At 37.3% G+C, this 16,946-nt stretch overlaps 1 protein-coding gene across 1 annotated transcript in view; it reads right to left on the reverse strand.

The window, feature by feature from the left end:
- Positions 1-16,946, reverse strand: part of UNC13C (unc-13 homolog C) — a 1,717,543-nt gene that overhangs the window by 253,618 nt on the left and 1,446,979 nt on the right. The gene's annotated exons all lie outside the window — the stretch shown is intronic.

The following is a 16,946-nucleotide window of genomic DNA, read 5'->3' on the forward strand; positions in this document are numbered from 1 at the left end:
TGAGTGCAATTTGCACTTGAGAGAAGTATAAAGAATCCTTGGAGAGGCCCAAAAGGAAATGAACCAAGGCCCCAAGATAACAGCCTCAGCCAAACTTCCAGATGACAGTTGTTACCAACTTGCCAGTCACGTGTGTAAACCATCTTGGAAGTAGACCCTCCAGCCCCAGATGAACTGCTTCAACTAGTGCTGTAAAGAGCAGACATGAACCCTCCCCAAGCTGCAGATTCATGAGCAAACTAAATGTTTTCCCCCAACAGTTAAGATTTGGTATTATTAATCACAGAGCATCAGATAACTAGAACAACTATACTTCCTAGCCTCCTTTGCAGATACTTGGGGAAATATGACTGAGTTCTAGCCAACAGAAGCACTTAAGCCTTTAAACCACACCTGTATACAACCCTCTGCGTTCTTTTCCCTTCCAGTTTTCTATGCAAAAGCACAGCCACTTTAGTACCACAGTTAAGATGGTAGAATCAAAGGACAGAAGGGATAGGGTTTTCTAAATTCCTGCTTGGAAGAGAGAAGCAGATGCTTGTGGACGTCAGTGTCATGTCTCCTAAACCCACTTGATTTCAATGTAAGTACAGTGAGTAATTTCATGTGTGTCACCAGGGTCCCACCTCAAACACTTGCTGCAACCTTTCTCTGACAAGATGCCTGGCGCTTTTTATAAAGTCACAGAAGGGCATTCCATCACATTCAGATGTGTCCCAGATGTGTCAGAGGTCAACAGCTCAGCCTCCCTGTATTAGTTTCCTGTGGCTCCTGTAGCAAATTACTGCAGACTTAAAAGATCTTTACTCTCTCACAGCTCTGGAACTGAGAAATCCAAAATCAAATCCAATTGGATTAGTTCCTTCTGCAGGCTGCCAGGAAGAATTCCTTCCATGCCTCTCTCTTAGACTCTGATGACAGGGGCAACCCTTGATGTTCTTCAGTTTGTGGACACAACAGCTCCAACCTCTGCTCCCATATTCACATGACCTCTTCTATGGGTTACTGTGTCTTCTGTCTCTTACAAGAACACCTGTCACTGGATTTACACTAATCTCTAAATGCTTTACTTAGCTACACTGCAAAGGTCCTTATTCTATGTAAATTCACATTCTGAGGTCCTGGGTGACACCATTTAACCCACCAAACTCCTCATCACCCCCTGGGACAATTCTGAGGTACGTGCCCTGTAATTTCCCAATGGACTTCCAAAGGAACAGAGCCTCAGGTGACTGAGAGATAATCAACTCATGATGTACCTTTATTGCTTCTCTGTCTTCTTTATCTCATTTTCCCTACACACTCAACTTCTCTTTTCTGGGATCACGTCTCATATAAACTACCAACAAGTTCTGCTAAGTTCTACTTCCAGAGAACCACAACTATGACAAGAGCATCCATTTTCATCAACTGCATATGAGTAAGAATAAAATATATCACTCCTATTTGAATTTAAGTTTATTTTACCATTCTGCTTTGATCAGTGATAAGAAAAGTCCATCATTCTTTATAAAATTTAAATTCTCCATTTTTTTCCCCTATGTTTCAGGCATCATCCACATTTTTGTTTCTATCATTGTTACCTTCTCAAAACCTTTTCTGTCTTTAAAGGAGTCTGCAAAAGCTTTATGTTTTCTCTTAAGCTTAGTTATTCTTAGATGTTTCAGGAAAGCAATTTTTAGATATTTAGTCCTTGAAATTGACATACATAATTTCTCTCAAACACATTCCTACAGGTACACTCATTCATGGAAAATGAATATAATTTCTTCAAAAGGAAGAAGTTACTACTGGATACAATGTTACAATTTGAATTTGAAGTACTCTCAGTGCCTCTTTTCAATGAATGAATAATTCTCTTAAAGATAGAAATAATAAAGTCTTTCACTCCAAATACAAAGGACCCAAGAAATCGAATAGTCAGATGGGGGAAGTAAAGTGATATGGCTGAAAAAAAAAGAGAAGTTTTGCTGCTAAGCAGGTATATTTGTTTTTTATTGCTTTGCAGCAAATTGTCACAAGTTTAGCAACTTTAAACAACACACATTTATTGTCACACAGTCTCCATGGGTCAGGAGTTCAGGCACAGCATAACTGTGTGCTCAGTGTCCCACAGAGCTGCTATCCAGGTGCTGGCCAGGACTGGGAGCTCATCTGAGACTCCGAGCTCCCATGCAAGCCTGCATGACTGTTGGCGGAATTAATTTCCTTATATCTATAGAATATATGGCATTGATATCCCAATCTCTCTGACCTCAGAAAAGGTCCAATCTTCCTTATAAAGGGCTTACCTGTCTAGGTCGGGTAATACCCAGTGTAATACTTCTTTTCATTAATTCAAAGTCAAACTGATTAGAAACCTTAATTACATCTGCAAAACCCTTTGTCTTTAACATATAATCCAATCATGGGTTTAGGTTTTTGTCTTAGGTTTATGTTTTTTGCCATATTCCACTGGCTAAAAGCAAGTCACAGGTTTTTCCCACAGTTAAGAGAAAAATGTTATACAAGAGCACAACTCAATAGAGTTCTTGGAATTCTGCTAACCTCTGCAGGGTAAAAGTTATTTTAAGGGTGGTTTCCCTTGGCTGGATGTGCCCAAATTAAAAAGAAAAATGTTATTTTAATACTTTATTTAGGAAGGAAATGATATCAAAGATCCTAGGCTTGTCTTCTGAATAGTAGAATAGATATTCTGAATAAACCTCTCATTTGACAGAACTGCACTATTGAATGAAAGGTTGTAATTTGTAAAATACATAACCATTTTGGAAAACAGCTTGGCATTTTCTAGTAAAGTTAATTATGCACATATCCTAACTCTCTGTAATTCCACTTACAGGCATATATCCTAGAGAAATCCTTGCATTTATTCACCAGGAGGCATATGTTTAATTAAATCTAAGAACATCTATACACTTCCTTCAAATTCTTGATAATTATTTCAAACAGGAAAATTAATGGTTAGTGAAAATTTACATTTTAATCAAGATTCACGTTTTAATTTTTAAGTTTATGTCAGTGGGATTTTCTTTCTGTTTTTTTTTTTTAGTTTTTTTTGTACCTGCAAGAAATTTAGGTCCTTATACCTTATCCAGATACTGAGGTAAGAGACTGTTACTAGATGCCAAAAAGCTGTAAATTGTCTTTGGAATGTTGATTTATAAACTGAAATCCATAAATAAAAATATGACAAGATGTCAGTTTAGAAATCAGAATTATTCAACTAGATAACATCAAATTCCTGTTTTGTCAAAAGTAGGCTGAAAGTCAAGATGTAGGCAGGGGTAATTTGAGAATTGGCATGGGGGTATCTGCAGATATCATCATGATGTAACTGTCAGATTGCTCATATAGAGAGTTTGAGAGTTGAAAGAAACTTTAAAGATGTCAAATTCTTCTCTAGGCTTAACGACAAGTAATGAAACTTTACTGTATGTCCAAATATCTCTGTCTCATTATACGGTATTTATTGATTTTATGTAGTGAATTAAATTACTTGAGAGTATTTCAAGTTTCCAAAGTTCATGTTAGACTTCGCAAAAATAGACAGTCACTAGACTTAGCAAAAATAGACAGTTACTAGAGCTTTGCTTTTCTAAAACTATTTCTCATGTTAAACAGTCATGCTAAATGGGGTCAGTAAATAGATTGGCTATCAGTTCACTTACATCACTTACTGAGTAAGCACCACAATCACCATACTGTTTTTTGTGTGTGTGTATGTTAATCTGTGTGTAGAGAGATGGAAGTAGTTAACATGGAACTAAGAAAATACTAAGTGTTACAGGAATGCCAAGTGCTAGATCTATAGCAGTGCCATAATATATCAATGATAATAATACAAAAAATCAACAATAGTCACTAAGTAGAATCAATGAGTTCATATGAAAGTTGCCTATTTTTTCTTACCACCCTTAAAAACACAAGGAGAATATGTAGTCAACACAACTGAGGATCCCTGACTAATCAGAGTTTCTAATACAGTCAACTGTCATTGTTCCTAAAAATAGTAGAAAATGGTAGGGTGGGTAATTAAAAGAGCAGGCAGGCCCTCATATCTTTTTGTTCTCCTCTTTTAGGCATGTGAGTTGACTGATCTGTGTTTCACTTTTCTTCACTGTTTACCTATCCATTAGTAAAGAAACAAATCATGGAAACTGCCATAAACAAAAAATGTTAAAGGCCAATCTAAGGTTCTTTCAAACCAGATCACCCACCTGCAAATAACCAAAAGGAGACTGTGTTTTCTTCATACCCTGTCTTTAACTTTACAGCTGATAGTACCCATCTAGAATTTCCTGCTGAATTTATCAATTCAGTGGGCAAACATAAAATTTGTGGTGCATATTTTTAAATTGTATGGCTTCTTTTTAATGCTTGAATCATTACTTATAAGTTTAGTGTTACATGGGGAACAGTGATCTAAAAAGTCAATTAACAATTTAGTTGTAAATGTGGCTGTTATGCTATATTACAAAAAGGAAGTGAAGAAAGGAAAGGGCTTAAGCAAAGGGGGTACCTTTGCTGATGGAGAAAACTCTCCTAATTAACTTTATCCCAAGATTAATTCTGCTAGCACTAAAGTAAGAAAGTAACACCCTAGCATTCAACTGGTGAATACCAATATTCAAAATGTAACTCTTCTTTGGCTAAAAATCCTTTGATCCACAAAATCTATTTCTATAATTTGTGAATACAAAAACACAAAGATATTCAATTTTATCAAGTGTGGTGGCTAGACAAAATTAATTATTATTCTTCATTCGTAGAATGATGGCCTTATAAGTGTGCCTGCGTGCCCAGTCATTCAGTCATGTCCAACTCTTTGCCACCCTGTGGACTCTAGCCTGCCAGCCTCCTCTGTCCATGGGATTAGGTACATTAGATCAGCCATTCTTTCATGGAGGGGATGATTCTAATTGTCTTCTTTTATCAATAATGCAGTGAAATGAATCTATAGTTGTTTAACACAGGAATGCCATATTAATTCATTCATGCTCTGGGTTTCACAAAATAGACTCCTCAGCCTGAATAATAATAGAAAAGATAATATTAAAACCTGCTATTTAATGAGTTCCTACTCTATTTCAGTAACTGAAACAGGAGCACTTCAGTCAAGATAGAAACTATCACACTTTATTACTTAAGTATTGACCTAGATCTAGTCTGTGTAACAAAAGGTCAAATCTCCCTTGCTGAATGAGTTACCTGTATTTAGTGCAGATACCAGGCATATAGCAGGCTCTCATTAAATAGTTTATAATAAACATGACTTAGGTGTTAGCAACTTCCCTGGTGGCTCAGATTGTAAAGCGTCTGCCTACAATGTGGGAGATCTGGGTTCAATCCCTGGGTTGGGAAGATCCCTTGGAGAAAGAAATGGCAACCCACTCCAGTATTCTTGCCTGAAAAATCCCTTGGACGGAGGAAGCTGGTGGGCTACAGACCATGGGGTCGCAAAGAGTCGGACGCGACTGAGCGACTTCACTTTCACTTTTAGGTGTTAGCATCACTGTGTTGTGGGGACTGGGAGAGGAAAGGAAGCTTAGAAAAGTTAACTTGGTTACGTTTTACTGCTTTTCTACTGTTTGAACCCAGTTACATCAGGAGAAATGACTATTCAAAGCGCCAAGAGTCACTTCACAGAGGAGACAATATATGATTTAATTATAGAAAGAAGAGGGCTTGGCAGGTGAAGAATCTGCCTGTCAACACCAGAGACATGGGTTCAATCCCTGCAGAAGAAAATGACAACCTTTCCAATACTCTTGTTTGGAAAATTTCATGGACAGAGGAGCTTGGTGAGCTACAGTCCATGGGGTCACAAAGAGTTGAACACATCTCAGCAACTAAGCACACAGACACACAAACACACACACAGAAGGAGGGTCTGATATTTGAGAAGTTAACAAAGGAAAAAGATGGAGTTAAAGGAAACATATCTTGATTCCCACAATAGCAGAAACAATACCTTGTAGATCTGTGAATAATCTATTCTATGGATGATGTTGTGTTGTTCTCAAATAGTTGGTAGTGTCACCCCAATACAATCAGTGGTTGTACAGGAGTGCAACAATATAAGACAAAGTGTCAGTGTTGAGAAATTTCTGCCAAGGTTCATTGAAATGCAGGGCTGGGACCAGAGCAAAGCAAGCGATGTGTCTTTAGTATAAAACTTAAGTGCTAACCTTATCCTTGCACATTCTGGGGAGGTTTATCCTAGTGGATCCTGGCCCTGGTCAGGAGGGAATGCTTTAGTGCAGTGTCAATGTCAATGGCCTAAGTTCCAGAGTTATGTTTTCTAATACGGTTAATCAAATATGGCTATTTAAATGCAGGTGAAACTTAAAAACAATTGGTTCCTTAATTACTCCAGTCACAATAGCTATAACTTGCTGAACTATTTGCATTTTCCCTCTAGGAACTTTTAAGTATTTATTTTGAATTCATTTGTTCGATTACTATTTGTTGTGCAGATAACACAGGCAAGGCACAGTGTGTAGGCTAGGGAGTGGTGAAGAAAGGGATTCTTTAAATGAATCAAATCCTCTTTCCAAAAGGCTGTGGTATAACAGGTGAGCTAAGCCTTGCAAAAAATAACAATAACATAAAATGAAACAAATATTATAGAATCAAGATATCAAAACTAAACAACTACAGGTACCACATATAGATGAGAGCTGTATCATAAAGAAGGCTGAGTGCCAAAGAATTGATCTTTTCAAATTGCAGTGCTGGGGAAGACTCTCGAGAGTCCCTTGGACAGCAAGGAGATCAAACCAGTCAATCCTAAAGGAAATCAACCCTGAATATTCATTGGAAGGACTGATGCTGAAGCTAAAGCCCCAATACTTTGCCCACCTGAGGCAAAGAGCCAACTCACTGGAAAAGATCCTGAGGCTAGGAAAGACTGAAGGCAAGAGGAGAAGGGATGACAGAGGATGAGATGGTTGGATGGTATCATCGACTAAATGGACATGAATTTGAGCAAATGCTGGAGACGGTGAAGGAGAGGGAAGCCTGGCGTGCTGCAGTCCATGGGGTCACAAAGAGTTGGACACAACTTAGAGACTGAATCACAACAACCACCACATACAGATGTGTGTGTGTGTGTGTGTGTCTTGTGCACATAAGTAAAACACAAAATGTTTTCAGACAGGAACATTTTTATCCTGGGGATATGACTTTGAGATGAAAAATGAATCCCAGGGAAAATACAAAGCAGGATTAAAAGCTGCATCTGTAAAGCCATAAGGGAAATCTGGATGGGCTAAACATAAGTACCCTAAGCTGACAGCTTCTTTATAACATTTTGCCATGTTACGGAACAAAATCTGTTGTACAGCAGGTAGAAAATGCATCAACAAAATTATATGTAGATAAAACATCAGTAATTAACTTAGAGTAACATAATAATCATAATAAAGATGCTTTTAAAATAAAAACAAGGTCTTTATATCTGAGGGATAGATGATTTTAAAGGGAACCATTTATAAAAATAGCAACTAAAATAACACACATAGGTAATATATCAAATTGCTTTATCTGTATGGAACAACTAAGTAATTCTCTTAGAACACTTTAATCTAAAGTACCGCAAATGTTAGAGAAATTAACATGATTCTAAATATCTTCAAAATGTGGAAATGAAACTAATTAAGTTTTCTTTCCTTCTAAAAACCTATGATATTTTTATAACTGAATAAGACTAGTAGTCTTAAGTACTGAGCCTTCAGGAAGACAAATTCTAAATGAAGAAGTTCTAAAGAATATTTCTACAGTGTTCACAAAGGTATAAACTGCTTCTGGGGGTCATATATTGGGATAGGGGGCAGGGCAGGTGGGCATCCTCAAAAACTGGCCACATCAGGACTGACCAGAAAGACTTGGACTCTTCTATCAGAAAGCCTAGTCTCCCAGCATCCATAACTGGTATATACTGATGTAAAACTGCAAATCAACATGGACGTCTAGGCTATCCCAAATTCCTAGGTCATACAAAGGGTATCTTATTATACAAATACAAGACTAAAATTTAGATAAATAAGAAGAAAAACTATTTCAATGCAGAGCCCATGAGCCATTACCAGACTCACCCTACCCCGAAGTACTACAAAGATGGAGGTGAGACTTCTGAGGACTCAGTGAGCTTAGCCTCTGAAGATCTGCCAACAAGACAGGGAAGGATGGTGCATAGCAAAGGAGCTCAGGGCAGTCCCTACATCCAGTGAGGTCAGGAATAAAGACAGGGGAGGACTGAGAGGACCATTAGGACCACCCAAGGTTGCAGGCGCTTCTGCAGCTCTGATGGGGAACAGTTTAACTCTCTGGATTAGATCTCCTCTGCTGGACAAAGAGGAAAAAACTGTCCAAATCAGAATGATGGTGGGGCTGCACTATCTCTGTGACCAGAGTCTTTGTCATTCGGTCAGAGCTACTGCTCCAGGCACAGCGTTGGAGTCAGCCACAATGTATGGAAACGCAGGACCCTTCGTGGTGGTTGTGACCCAGTTAGACTGTTCTCAAGTCCTAGTAAAAGTGGTTCACGTACGCCACCATTACTCATTCATGGTATTTAGTCCACACGACAATTGCTCAGTGAGAATCAATCACTAGATAAGTGTGCTACCAGCACTTTCTAGACAAATCACATCTAATAAGGTCCATTAAGTCATTTAATGGGGAACACAATAAGTAGATCAGGGCCATATTACACTTCTAGTGCCCCGAGGCGAACGTTAGATATGGTGCCTCTGTTTTCATTACAGGTTTTAAACTTTTTATTTAGATTCATATGAGTTTCCACAAAAGAATGTTACTAAACTGAATTAATACTGTCCCTCACTAAAAGTACAAACTATCATCTGCTCAATCCAATTACAAAAGCACCCGCCACTCAGAAAATGAGAGGAACTGAATTTGAATGTGAACAAAAACTCATCAAACCGCACTAGGCTGCCGGACACCAAGACAAATAAACGAACACTGAAATGGGCTCTGTTCAAATACTGGGAACTTCCATGGCTTTCATGGAAGCTGCTGCTTTTTCCTCTCAAAGTAACTCTGAGTATAATTACTTACAAATAAAATATGATTTTTAATCTCAAAACCTGAACTATTTTCATGCAATGTAATTTTCTTCTTTTTGTCTCAGATCATTTTTCTGCTTGGCTAGTTCCCTAATTCCCTTAGGTCCAGCTACCACATAGATAACACGCCACAGTTTGTCATCTTTAAATAGCAAGATACATGCATTTAGTTTCTCCCACAGATTCTATTTCTTTTTCTTTCCTACTGTATCAGTTAAGCAAAAAGCTCATTTTCTCATGTTCTGTTCTCCAGTGATATGCCAAGGTTAAAATGGAGTTTCTAATAAGCATTAAATGACTGCAGAACCTATACTGAGTTGACATCACTTCAGACTAAAAAGAAGGAAATATAAATTTTAATTTGCTTTCACACAAATGTATACTTCTTACTGAACTTATAATAACTGAAAATAGCTTTGTTATTCCCCCTTATTTTCTATAAACACCCACTATGTCATTGATTCCCAAATTGGAAGCCATTATTTAAGAGGTAAGACTTTAATCTTTCAATGTGCATTATTCTTACTCAACATCTGTCAAAGACCTAAGGCATATTTTGTAAATAATTTTAGCAAGAACGAGTCAGATTCTATTAGAAAACTTAAGTCAGCCAGATTACTCAAATAGCCTCTCCTTGCTTCCAGTCTCATCCCTCCATTAATTCTCCATTCCGCAGCCAGACCCATTTTCATAAAGCATAAATCTGATTCTCCTACTTAAAATTCTTAGTGGCTTCACATGTTCTGCAGGATAAATCCAAACTTCTTAACTTGGCTCACAACACATCTGCTTTTCTCTTCAGCCTTACTATCACCAGAGCTACTTTCACTATTTTTAGAGTGAGTATTACCATTATTAGTATTTGTGACACTCCTGACCCTTGATCAAGCCGCATGATCAGCTCTGCACTGTGGTTGGTTAAAGTTGCTCCAGCCTTCACTCCTGGGAGGGAGCAAACTCTCACACAGCTCTGGGGTTTTCCATGTGTGGGTCCTCCTTGCTTTGTAACACTCTCTCTTGCCTTCTTTCCCTCACCAGGCCATCCTTCCTTTACCTAATCCACCCTGCTTGCTCAGTTCCTACTTATTCTTTCTGTCTTCTTAGAAGTCACTTTTCCTGAAAGCCTTCCTTGATCTCCTCTTTTCCATCCACTCCAGCCCAGGGCATTATTTGAACTTCCTGTATGCTCACAGAACACCCCATCTTTTCCCTTTCAGCCTATTTGCCACATTATATTTTAATTGCCCCCTTACTAGTCTGAGTTATGTGGATCAGGGATTCTCAATCAGGTGTAAGCATCAGAATCACCTACAGGGCTTTTAAAAGCAGATTGCTGGACCCCACTCCCAGAGCTTCTGATTTAGTTAACTCCTGGTCAGGGCCTATGGATATGTATTTGTGACAAGCCCTCAGGTGATGTCCTTGCATAGGTCTATGACTACCCTTTGTGAAACCTGCAGTAGAAAATCAACTTTGAAAGCAAAGCTTTGAGTTATTCACTTTGACATAACTTGCATCTAGCCTAATGGTTTATATGAAACAGGAAATATATAAGCATTTATTGCATTCATTGGCAAATTAAGGGGCTTAAAATTAGGCTACATTTTGAGATAGTGGTAATTGAGATAAAAACTTACCTTGGGCATTTCCTTAGCTCAATACTGACCACATTTCCTGGTATTTCAATATCTACCACTACCCATCACACCACATTTTCACACGGTTAATTTTTCAACATTTGATTATCAGAATAATCTAGACTGAATATAGATTGAATACAGAATTCCCTCCATCTTTTTATATTCAGCCAAAAAGAGGTATCTTTCAGAACGACCATAATTAGCATAACAAAGCCTACATGGCTTTGATGATTAACTGAGGAAAGACTGAAATTATATATATATATACACATATAAATACATATATATATTTGAAAGGAAAGTATGTTTTGTAAGAAAATGCTACTCTAAGAACAAAGTGAACTTATATGCAAACCATAGTTTAATTTTTGTCTGTATTTCCCCTGACTCACAATGGTTATCTCCTCAAGTCACTTTCTCCTAAAAAGTTTCGACTTTCTAATTTATCTGTTTTTATAACTTTGGGAGCTTGAAGTTTTTTTTTTTCCCCTATTTTAATGCATGTGCTTGATGAGATCTCTTTTAGTTTCTGCTTTGTCTTTTAAAATATTAATCACTGTACAAAGAGCTATATAAAATATGCAGTACTAGGTTTTTTTTTTTAGAATTTTAGATAACAAGATTAGAACAAAAAAAAATCAACTTATTCTTAAAGCTGAGCTTGACAACTGATTTTTAAATATACAACTATTTTTCATTAAGACAATTTACAGAATGACATGTTATAGATACTATAAGAAAACAAGAATATTTTTATAATACTACAGGCTGTATTTTAGAATGAAATGGAATAGAAAGCAAATATATCATTGGTTGATTTGATTCTGCACTATAGTTCACACCTAACTTTTATTTCCAAAGTTACAGTAAAACATCAGTTTAAAACAAGATTTTCATCACACCTAATATCAAAATAAATTCCAGGTGAGTCACAAATTTAAATATGAAGAAATTACAAAAATTCTGCTCAAAAAGATCAGATTTTATATTTAACATAATCTCAAAGGCAGGCAAGTGCTGATGTAAAAAGACAGTTCGTGGTTGCTTAAGGAAAACAGGATATGCTTTCAGGAAAGAAGGTATGAGGAATGGAATTACACTTTATTAAGAAAAAAGAAAGTATGTCTTAGCACTGATTGTTTCTGGATGGATAAAGAAAGTGATGGAAGGTTTGTGGGAAGTGGACCCAGAGAAAGGAGTTTTGTGCATGGTCAGGATTGACTATGTTATAATAAATTGAGTGAATGAATTTTGAAAGTAAGCTGGTGCAAAACTTGAATTTGGCTTTTCTCTCTGTTAAAAAGAACAAGTTTCTTTGTTTGTTTTAACGCTGAAACGCCTCTGATAAAATGCAAAGAAACTTAAAATCTGTAAGTGATCAGTTATGTATTTGTCTTTGAAATCTTTATTGTCACTTTGGCTAAATGATTAACTATTGTTTCATTGTGACCTATGATCCTACCTGACCAAACGTTTTACATCCTTTTGGGTATTTTGATAAAACTTCTTAAATCAAATTCCTTTTGACCTCTAGCTAACTTTGTGATGCTTCAAAGGTCCCTGAAACATTCCAAAGAGAGAGATATTAAAATAATTAGGTACCTCTAGTATGTTAAATTACATGGGAAGTATGGTTAAATGAGCAATAAATCTTCTTAGGTTATAGTGTATGATAAATGTTATTAATATAGATATTCTGGAAATTATATGGGGTTCCTAAAATTCTGATAAGTCCTAGTAAAATACTATAGTTATTATCTAAAACTGTTGTATGTCACAACAATAACTAAGTTTTTCAATTGCACTGTAATCAGATTTTAAACATGTCTCCTTAAGCCTTTCAATTATAGACAGCTATGGTTTTACTCTGATACCTTTGAAAAATGCTTCCTCTTCAAGAAGATTTATAGAAAGGATTTTTGGATAAATGCAAGTTTCTGACTTTCAGACCATAATGCTGTAAATTAAAGAATTCTAAAGGGAAATCTGATGGCTTCATAAGACTGAGTGAATCTATATGGTTACAGATTTATGTTCTCTATCTGAAAAAATTCAGTTCAGTTCAGTGGCTCAGTCGTGTCCGACTCTTTGCGACCCCATGGACTGCAGCACGCCAGGCTTCCCTGTCCATCACCACCAACTCCTGAAACTTGCTCAAACTCATGTCCACTGAGTCAGTGATGCCATCCAACCATCTCATCCTCTGCCATCCCCTTCTTCTCCTGTTTTCAATCTTTCCCAGCATCAGGGTCGTTTCAAATGAGTTAGTTCTTTGCATCAGGTGGCCAAAGAATTGGAGTTTCAGTTTCAGCATCAGTCCTTCCAATGAATATTCAGGACTGATTTCCTTTAGGATGGACTAGCTGTATCTCCTTGCAGTCCAAGGGACTCTCAAGAGTCTTCTCCAACACCACAGTTCAAAAGCATCAATCCTTCAGTGCTCAGCTTTCTTTACAGTCCAACTCTCACATCCATACATGACTACTGGGAAAACCATAGTTTTGACTAGACAGACCTTTGTCGGCAAAGTAATGTCTCTAGTTTTTAATACGCTGTCTAGGTTGGTCACAGCTTTTCTTCCAAGGAGCAAGCATCCTTTAATTTCATGGCTAAAGTCACCATCTGCAGTGATTTTGGAGCTCAAAATAATAAAGTCTCTCACTGTTTCCATTGTTGCCCCATCGATTTGTCATGAAGTGATGGGACCAGATGCTATGATATTAGTTTTCTGAATATTGAGTTTTAAGCCCACTTTTTCACTCTCCTCTTTCACTTTCATCAAGAGGCTCTTTAGTTCTTCTTTGCTTTCTGCCATAAGGGTGGTGTCATATGCATATCTGAGGTTATCGATACTTCTCCTGGCAATCTTGATTCCAGCTTATGCTTCATCCAGCCTGGTATTTCGCATGATGTACTTTCTGCATATAAGTTAAATAAGCAGGGTGACAATATACAGCCATGACGTACTCCTTTCCCAATTTGGAACCAGTCTGTTGTTCCATGTCTGGTTCTAACTGTTGTGTCTTGACCTTCATTCAGATTTCTCAGGAGGCGGGTCAGGTGGTCTGGTATTCCCATCTCTTTCAGAATTTTCCACAGTCTGTTTCGATCCACACAGTCAAAGGCTTTGGAATAGTCAATAAAGCAGAAGTAGACGTTTTTCTGGAACTCTTGCTTTTTCGATGAATCAGCAGGTGCTGGAAATTTGATCTCTGGTTCTTCTGCCTTTTCTAAAACCAGCTTGAACATCTGGAAGTTCGTGGCTCACATACTGTTGAAGCCTTGCTTGGAGAATTTTGAGCACTTCTTTGCTAGCTAGTGAGATGAGTGCAATTCTGCATTAGTTTGAGCATTCTTTGGCATTGCCTTTCTTTGGGACTGGAATGAAAACTGACCTTTTCCAATTCTGTGGCCACTGCTGAGTTTTCCAGATTTGCTGGCATACTGACTGCAGCACTTTCACAGCATCATCTTTTAGGACTTGAAATAGCTCAACTGGAATTCTATCACCTCCACTCACTTTGTTCATAGTGAGGCTTCCTAAGTCCCACTTGATTACACATTCCAGGATGTCTGGCTCTAGATGAGGGATCACACCATCATAGTTATCTGAGCTATGAAGATCTTTTTTGTATAGTTCTTCTGTGTATTCTTGCCACCTCTTCTTAATATCTTCTGCTTCTGTTAGGTCCATACCATTTCTGTCCTTTATTGTGTCCATCTTTGCACGAAATATTCCCCTGGTATCACTAATTTTCTTGAAGAGATCTCTAGTCTTTCCCATTCTATTGTTTTCCTCCGTATATTTGCATTATCACTGAAAAAAATCTTGATTTATATTTGTGTTTTCCAGATATAAGGAAACCATTCCCCTCAAACTAAATAATTATGACTTATAGTAAATATGGTAAATTAAACCTTTGTACCAACTTAAGAAAAGTAACGAAAAAAACAACTTTGGTAAAACAGTGCATTAATAAGCATTTTGAAAAGGGCACTGTGGTATATTGTTGTTGTTATTCAGTCACCCAGTCAAGTCTGACTCTTCACAACCCCGTGGACTGCAGCATGCCAGACCTCACAGTCCCACACCGTCTCCAGCAGTTTGCCCAGGTTCATGGCCTTTGCTCAGTGACTGTTAGAGAGATTGAATTCAAATAAAACTTCAGAAGATAATTTGGTATAGTCGGGCACAACTGAGTGACTAAGCATGCAATAACATTAGAAACAACTTGAATTTCCCCCAAAAGGGGCAGATTACATAAATTGTGAAATATATACTCCATGGAATAAAGAATGGGAATATTTCAGTTAGTGATATAAATCCATCTCAAAGACACATAAGTGAAACACAGGTAGTATACTATTTGTGTAAAATAAGGGGATGATCCTCCAATACTTTGGCCACCTGATGTGAAGGGTCGACTCACTGGAAAAGAACCTGGTGCCAGGAAAGACTGAGGGCCGGAGGAGAAGGTGGTGACGGAGGACGGGATGGTTGGAAGACATCACAACTCAACGAACATGAGTTTGAACAAACTCTGGGAGATAGTGAAAGACAGGGAAGCCTGGGGTGCTGCAGTCCATGTGGTTGCAAAGAGTCGGACATGAATGACTGAACAACAAAGGGGAAGATGCACATATCTGTATACATGTATGTCTGTGTACCTATATCTATAAAGCACATATTTATATCTAGAAAGTACATATGAAGACAATATCTTTAAAATGGTTTTGATGGGTTTCAGTGTCAAGCATAATTACAGAGTATATCCCAGTGCTTCCAAATACCTGAAAGATGCTTTGTGAGCAGATAAAGAGAAATTGCATATACATTTCAGAGTAAGCCTGATGGGTCCAGGAAAGCGGATATTTTGTGTGCTATAATCTCCTCCTTCCTTATAGAGCAAGCAGTTAGACTGAGTAAAAGAGGCAATGAACCAAATACTATGTTTTAGCGCATGCTACTATAGCACAAATTCCTGCTTCCATCAGTAAATTATGTATAAGTATAGTTGATCCTTGAACAATGCAGGGATTAGGGGTCCCTGTCCCCTTCACAGTCAAAAAATCTCCTATAACTTTAATGTCAGCCCTCCTACTGACAGTTTTACATCCATGGATTAAACAACTGCAGATCCTATAGTACTAAATGGGACACAATTGAACTTAAAAGCTTCTACACAAAAAAAAGCTCCTACACAACAACAGAAACCACAAACAAAACAAAAAGACAACCCTCAGAATGGGAAAAAATATTTGCAAATGAAGCAACTCACAAGGGATTAATCTCCAAAATATACAAATAGCTTATGCAGCTTATTATAAAAAACAAACAAACAATCCAACCAAAAATGAGCAGAAGGTCTAAATAGACATTTCTCCAAAGAAGACATACAGATGGCCAACAAACAAATGAAAAGATGTTTGCCTTCTCTGATTATTAGAGAAATGCAAATCAAAACTACAATGACATATCATCTCACATTGTTCATAATGACCATCATCAAAACATCTACAAACAATAAATGCTGGAGAGGGTGCGGAGAAAAGGGGACCCTCCTAGACTGTTGGTGGGAATGTAAATTGGTACAGTCACTGTGGATAACAGTATGGAGGTTCCTTTAAAAACTAAAATCAGAGCGATCATATGACATATGGAAGCAACCTGAATGTCCATTGACAGAGGAATGGATAAAGAAGATGTGGTAGATATATACCATGGAATATTACTCAGCCATAAAAAGGAATGAAATAGTGCCATTTGCAGAGACATGAATGGACCTAGAGATTATCATACAGAGTGAAGTAACTCAGAAAGAGAATAAAAATGTCATATAATATTGCTTATATGTAGAAACTAGAAAAAAAATAGTAGAGATAAACTTATTTGCAAAGCAGAAATAGAGTCACGGATGTAGAGAACAAAAATGGTTACAAAGAGGGGAAGAGAGGGTAGGATGAATTGGTAGATTAGGATTGATATATTTATGGTACGAGGTATAAAATAGATTACTAATGTGAACCTACTATATAGCACAGGGAATTCAGTGCTTTGTGGTGTCCTAGATGGGAAGGAAATTGAAAAAAAAGAGTGGATATATGTATACATATGACTGGTTAATTTTGCTGTAGAGCAAGAAACTAACACAATCTTGTAATGCAACTATACTACAATAAAAAATTCAATAAAACAAAACAAAAAAATGAGTAT

Source organism: Giraffa tippelskirchi, chromosome 7 (genome assembly GCF_054371585.1).
Source record: "Giraffa tippelskirchi isolate mGirTip1 chromosome 7, T2T-mGirTip1v1.2.pri, whole genome shotgun sequence".
Taxonomy (NCBI): Eukaryota; Metazoa; Chordata; class Mammalia; order Artiodactyla; family Giraffidae; genus Giraffa; species Giraffa tippelskirchi.